This window comes from Trichomycterus rosablanca, chromosome 22 (assembly GCF_030014385.1).
Source record: "Trichomycterus rosablanca isolate fTriRos1 chromosome 22, fTriRos1.hap1, whole genome shotgun sequence".
NCBI lineage: Eukaryota > Metazoa > Chordata > Actinopteri > Siluriformes > Trichomycteridae > Trichomycterus > Trichomycterus rosablanca.
This window is the reverse complement of record NC_086009.1, coordinates 12,210,118-12,216,510: the sequence shown is the minus strand read 5'-3', so window position 1 is coordinate 12,216,510 and position 6,393 is coordinate 12,210,118. Positions and strand designations below refer to the sequence as shown.

Genomic DNA, 6,393 nt, shown 5'->3' with positions numbered 1-6,393 from the left:
AAATCCAGGGTCTGTCATAAATTGTCCACACTAGCACCACTCTGACTGATGGTATGATGTTGTTATTGTGTAATACTATGTTAGCTTTACACCAGATATGACTTTGACTTTATTAGTTCATTAAGCATTATCATTATCAAGGTTACACTAGGTGGTTTTGGCATATTTGATACAAGACTTTTTGTTTCTCTTGGTTAGAAATGTCTTACACTACAGCTTTCCTATGAATACAGTTCTTCCTTGTCTTCTCTAATGATGGCATACTTTACAGTGTCCTTATCTGATGCAAGTGTTGCTTGCATATTTTGATCTGGGTTGTTTGACTTCCTGGATAACTCAATACAGTCTTGGATGAATAATGCAAGATCAGCCACTTCTGGGAGGATTCACCAATGTTTAAAGTTTTCTTTATTTGGAGGCAGCTGGTACTCACCTTGGTTCAGAGCCTTAGAAATTACTTTTGGATCCTTTCCAGATGCATATAGTTTAATAACTGTGTTTTTAATCTCTTTTCTCTTCTTAAAATTAATTTCAGTCCTGTGAATGTCCTTTATAAAATTGCTGGAAAGGTTCTAGATTAAACATTGTTGAATAATAAAGTCTGGGTGTGACCAGTTAATTAAATTTGATGATGAGTAACAAACAGGCCAATAACTCTTTTCCTTTAAGAAATGGAATAATGACTTTGTGTATATGCTACTGGAATGAATTCATTATGTGCAACGGGATTTAGATTATTTAAGCCGTTGAATATTTAACTGTCCAGGTTTGTTGAGCCTGTGCCCATGTAGCCCTAGATCTTTAAACATATCTCATCATTAGTCGTGTGTTTTTCTAGCCCATGTACGTTCAAAATTGAATATACTGTGAATTCTTTTCTGCTCACCGCAGTATTCAATTTATCTTTAGTCTTCAGTTTGGACCAGTCTGGCCATTCTCTTCTGATGCCTTTCATTTGGCATTTTTGTCTATAAAATGAGTAGATGCTATAAGTTGTTTTTCTTTCTGGTGAGAACATTTCTGGTGTTTGGGGTTACTGGTTAATGGTGCCTAAAATTATTTTTTTCTTCTCTGTTTGGGTTTTCTTTTTTTCAACATTTTACACACCCAGTATTTTTTATTGAAACATGCAAAAGCTTTAGTCATCCCAAGATTTCTAAGAGTTCTGAACAATAATTGTGTCTCTAAAACATCTCAATATCACATTGGAGCTACATCACATGACCAAAATTATGTGGACACCTAAACATCACATCCCTGTGTGCTTGTTATACTATAATTTCAAAACCACTTAAAATTAATGACCAAATTGCTGCTTTAACAGCCTCTACTCTTTTAAGAAAGTCCTTAAAACAAGACTGCAGGGATGATTTTTTTTTTAGAGCATTATTGACTGACTTACCTTCCTTCTTTCCTTCCTTCCTTCCTCATGTTTGTACTCTATCATTTAACTCTATTTATTATCTCTTACTTTCTTTTTTATTTTTACTCATTTTTGCTTCCTTCCCTCCCTCTGTCCTTCATCAATTCTCTCTCTCTCTCTCTCTCTCTCTCTCTCTCTGTGAGCGGAAGTGAGTGCGTGAGCGACTGAAGCGAGCGGAGGAACGCGTGAGCGTGGGAGCGACTTTTTGGCGTTTTGCCAAAAGTTTTGTGGTTGCGCTATTTTGTTTTGTTCCGTTTTAACATCTACGGATTTATTTATTTTATTCCCCGGGTGTGAGCGCGGCGCGGCGGCGCTGCGGGTCTCTCCGACCCTGGAGGAGAGGAGCTGCCGATATAATGGCGGCTTCAAACAGCGGCGTGTTTGAAAGTTTGACACGCCGACATGGAGTGAAGGTGGCGAGCAGGAGCAACGTGGAAGACTGCTGTTTGGCTGCCGGGAATGTCATCGGACATAGCAACATTGTTTCAGCATCACGTATGAACAATGCCATTGTACTCTTCCTAAACACTGTGGAAAGAGCTCATGAACTGATACAAACTGGGATCGTATTACACGACCAGTTTACACCTGTGTACCCCCTTGCTACCCCAGCAAAAAAGATAATCGTGTCCAATGTCCCCCCGTTTATTACTGATGAACAATTAATTCAAGAACTCTCCCGATTTGGTAAACTGGTATCATCTATTAGGAAGATCCCCCTGGGGTGTAAGTCCCCCCTAGTGAAACACCTGGTATCTTTTCGGAGGCTGGTGTACATGGTGCTGAGGGACGGAGCTGAGCACCTGGACCTGGCTTTGAAGCTCAGGGTGGAGGGGTTTGAATACATGATCTTCGCATCATCGGATGCTGAAATGAAGTGTTTTGGGTGCGGGCAGACTGGTCACCTCGTCCGTGCCTGTGCTGAGAAAAGGTCAGAGGCCAACGTGAGTGACGGAGCCGGAAGACTGGAACCTGACGCGCCCCCAACCGCTAAAACTGGCACCCCTGCAGCCGAGGCGGATCCAGAGGGTGTGCCGGCTACCAGGACACCGGCCCCGGTCGTGGAAGCAGACCTGGAACGAGGTGAGCTGATGGAGGCTAGATCTGATGGAGGAAGACAACCTACAGTGGACCTAAACCAGGAGGAACCCAGTGCTGTGGTGGAGGTGACAATCTTACAGGCTGAGATACCCATGGAGGATGCACAGACTGATGCAGCGCTGGTACTACCCAAGCAAGATAATCACAGCCAAGAGGTACAGGGTGGTAACCTTGACTTAACACCTGTGGGAACACTAGAGCAGGAGGAGGGGGCTGACATGGATTTGGACCCTGTGTTTAAAACCCCTGCCAAAAGGAAGAAGAGAGCCCAAAGTACTGTAAGTAAGATAAAAAAGAATGTGCTGGCTGTAGACAATGATGCCTCTGATAGTGATGATGGTCACTCTGATTCAGGTTGGTCAGTAGGTTCACAGGAAGACCCCTCCCCCCCGGTATACTCAGCTGGGGACATCCGAGTGTTCTTACAGCGTACTAAAGGGCACAGGAATGTCCAGCTGACAAAGTTTTTTCCAGATAGTCTCCAGTTTATTCATGATGTAAAATATTTCAGAAGAGAAGGGGCTTTTACTGAAGTAGAGCTGTACCGGTTAAACAAATTACTGACCAAACTGAAAAAAGAATGTAATGATGATGATGGCAGTGTTGTGGTTTAGTTTGTTTTTACTAATCGTGGTCTCGTTGGGGGCTTGTTTTTCTTTTAACTATCATTTAATGGATGGTTTTAAGATTGCCACTTTAAATGTGAATGGTGCGAGGGACAGTGAAAAGAGAGCTAAACTATTTGAATTACTTAAACAAAAACAGCTGGATGTGACGTTTCTCCAGGAAACACACAGTGATGCTGGAAATGGGGTAGATTGGATAAAAGAGTACGATGGACTCATTATTATGAGCCATAAGAACAGTCTGAGTTCTGGTGTTGCTATTCTGTTCTCACCGGGTTTTATTCCTCACTCCTATGAGGTGGAGGAAATAGTCAGTGGAAGGCTTTTAAAGGTGAGAGCGTTTTTTGAGAATGATGTGTTTGTTTTTATTTGTGTTTATGCACCGACTGTGGGTGTGGAGAGGATGGTTTTTTTAGATAATTTAAATGAGGTGCTCGTACAATGTAACTCAAATGAGTTTTTAATTGTGGGTGGGGATTTTAACTGTACTGCTGACAATATGGACAGAAACCATGTGGAACCACATGTGGCTTCTCGCAAACGTCTGTGCGAGATAGTGGAGACTCATGAACTGTGTGATGTCTGGAGGACTTTTCATAAAACACAGAGGCAGTACACTTGGACTCATGTGAAAGATAACATGCTCTCTTTGGCCAGGCTGGATCATTTTTATGTCTTTAAGCATCATCTGAATGTTTTTACACGTTGTTGCATTACCCCTGTTGGTTTTACAGATCATTTTATGGTTCAGTGCAATGTAAGAAAATCTCGTGTGAAGCCTCGGAGTGCCTATTGGCATTTTAATACCGCACTTTTAGATGATGCTAATTTTAGAGAATCTTTTACCTTTTTTTGGAATACTTTTAAAATGCAGAAATCTTTTTTTAATTCTATACAACAGTGGTGGGACATTGCTAAAATACAGATTAAGGTATTTTGCCAACAGTACACTCTCAATGTCACTAGGGATGTCACCAGATCACTTACAGCTCTGGAGGCCGAAATAGTGGAGATGCAGAGTTTAGAAGCCTCCACAGGAGTTGGAGAGCATATTGAAGCTATTAAAAGAAAAAAAGCCACACTAGCTGACCTGCTGGGTGCTACAGTGGAAGGGGGCGCTGGTCCGCTCACGCTTTAGGGATGTGACTGAAATGGATGCTCCGTCTAAGTTCTTTTTTGGTCTTGAGCAGAAGAATGGACAGAAAAGGTTTATGCATGCTGTGCGAACAGACTCGGGGGATCTCCTCTCGGAGCCTGCTGAAGTTCGTAAGCAGACAGTCAGTTTTTTCTCTAAACTGTATTGTAGTGAGCAAGCAGATGCACAACAGGTGGAGGAAAGTTTTATCCATCACTTGCCGAAAATGACTCAACAGGTTGCAACCCTGTTGGACAGGGAACTTACGCTGGAGGAACTGCACACGGCTCTCCAGGGCATGGACAACGGAAGGGCTCCTGGCATTGATGGTTTGCCTGTTGAGTTTTATAAGTCGTTCTGGTCAGTTTTGGGGGAGGATGTACTGGATATGCTCAGAAGTAGCGTGACTGAAGGGAAGCTTCCTTTGAGCTGCCGACGAGCTGTCCTCACTCTTCTTCCTAAGAAGGGAGACCTCACTGAACTGAAGAACTGGCGTCCTGTGTCCCTGTTGTGCACTGACTGCAAAATGCTCTCAAAAGCATTAGCTGCAAGAATGAAAGAGGTGATGGAGCAGATCATTCATATTGACCAGACGTACTGTGTGCCTGGCAGGTCAATATTTGACAATATTCATCTAATTCGGGGTATTTTGGACGTCGCCAAGCTATTGGGACTGAAGACTGGTCTGTTATTTTTGGATCAGGAAAAAGCCTTTGACCGAGTTGAACATAGATACCTGTGGAAAGTTATGGAAAACTTTGGGTTCAACTCTGGTTTTATGGCTATGATCACGGTGTTGTACAATGACATTGAGAGTGTGCTGAAGGTTAACGGTGGTTTGTGTGCCCCATTTAAGGTGTCTAGGGGCATTAGGCAGGGATGTTCTTTGTCTGGTTTTCTTTACTCCATTGCAATAGAGCCGCTGTTATGTAAACTCAGAGACGTGATTACTGGGTTAAGAATCCCTAACTGCAGCAATACTTTCTGTTTGTCAGCTTATGCTGACGATCTGGTAGTCATGGTCAACTCACAGGCAGATGTTGATGGTTTAATTAAAGTTTTAAAGGATTTTAACATTTTATCATCGGCCAAAGTTAACTGGATCAAATGCGAGGCAATTTTAGTTGGGGAGTGGGCTGGTGAGGAACCCAAACTTCCGGATGGGTTAGTGTGGAAACTAGGAGGTTTTAAGTATCTGGGAGTGTATCTGGGGGATAATGATTTTATGATGAAGAACTGGGAGGGTGTTTTAGAAAAGGTGAAAGGCAGGTTACTGAAATGGAAATGGTTGGTTCCCAAAATGTCCTACAGGGGTCGAGCTCTAGTTGTAAATAACCTGGCTGCCTCTTCATTATGGCATAAACTGGCATGTGCTGACCCCCCACCGAATCTGCTTGCAAACATCCAAGCAATTCTGGTGAATTTTTTCTGGGATCAACTACACTGGGTTCCACAAGCAGTTCTGTATCTGCCCAAAGAGGAGGGTGGGCAAGGCCTAGTCCACCTGGCTAGCAGAACTGCGGCCTTTCGGCTACAGTTCATTCAGAGGTTCCTTACTGGCCCTGAGGACACTGTATGGAGGACAGTGGTAAATAGAATGTTGCAAACAGTGGGGGGACTAGGACTGGACAGAGCCTTGTTTTTAGTGGATATTAGGAAACTGGACACTGCTGGACTGCCAGTGTTTTATAGGGGTCTTTTTAAAATATGGAACCTTTTTACTGTGCACAGAGAGAGCTGCTCCTCTCTTTACTGGGTTCTAGAGGAACCTTTAGTCCTTGGCGCTCGCTTAGATATCACTGGTCCAGACTCTAACGCGTTGTCCAGGGCTATGATATCAGTGGGAATCACAAAGCTTCGGCAGCTGGTTGGACTTGTTGGTCCTGAGCTCAGTAATGCTCAGAACCTGGCAGCACGTCTGGGAATGAGGTCCCTTCGCGTAGTGCTCCAGTTCCTGCACAGGTGGAGATCTGCACTCACACTTGAGGAGCTGTTGCTCCTGAAGGACCATGCTGCAGGAGCTATTGAGCCTGTTGAGGGTGACCCTTTTCCTAATTGTACCATCTCCCCGGTCATGGCAGACTGTGAGGGCGTGCTGCTGGAATGTA

The 6,393-nt window shown here is 43.6% G+C and overlaps 1 protein-coding gene across 1 annotated transcript in view; it reads left to right on the top strand.

Moving 5' to 3' along the window:
- The first annotated feature begins 2,712 nt into the window (after positions 1–2,712).
- pvalb6 (parvalbumin 6) overlaps positions 2,713–6,393 on the top strand; it is a 41,037-nt gene continuing 37,356 nt past the window's right edge. The window contains exon 1 of the mRNA XM_063018416.1: positions 2,713–2,802. The gene's annotated coding sequence lies outside the window, so the exon portion shown is untranslated. The remainder of the gene's footprint in view (positions 2,803–6,393) is intronic.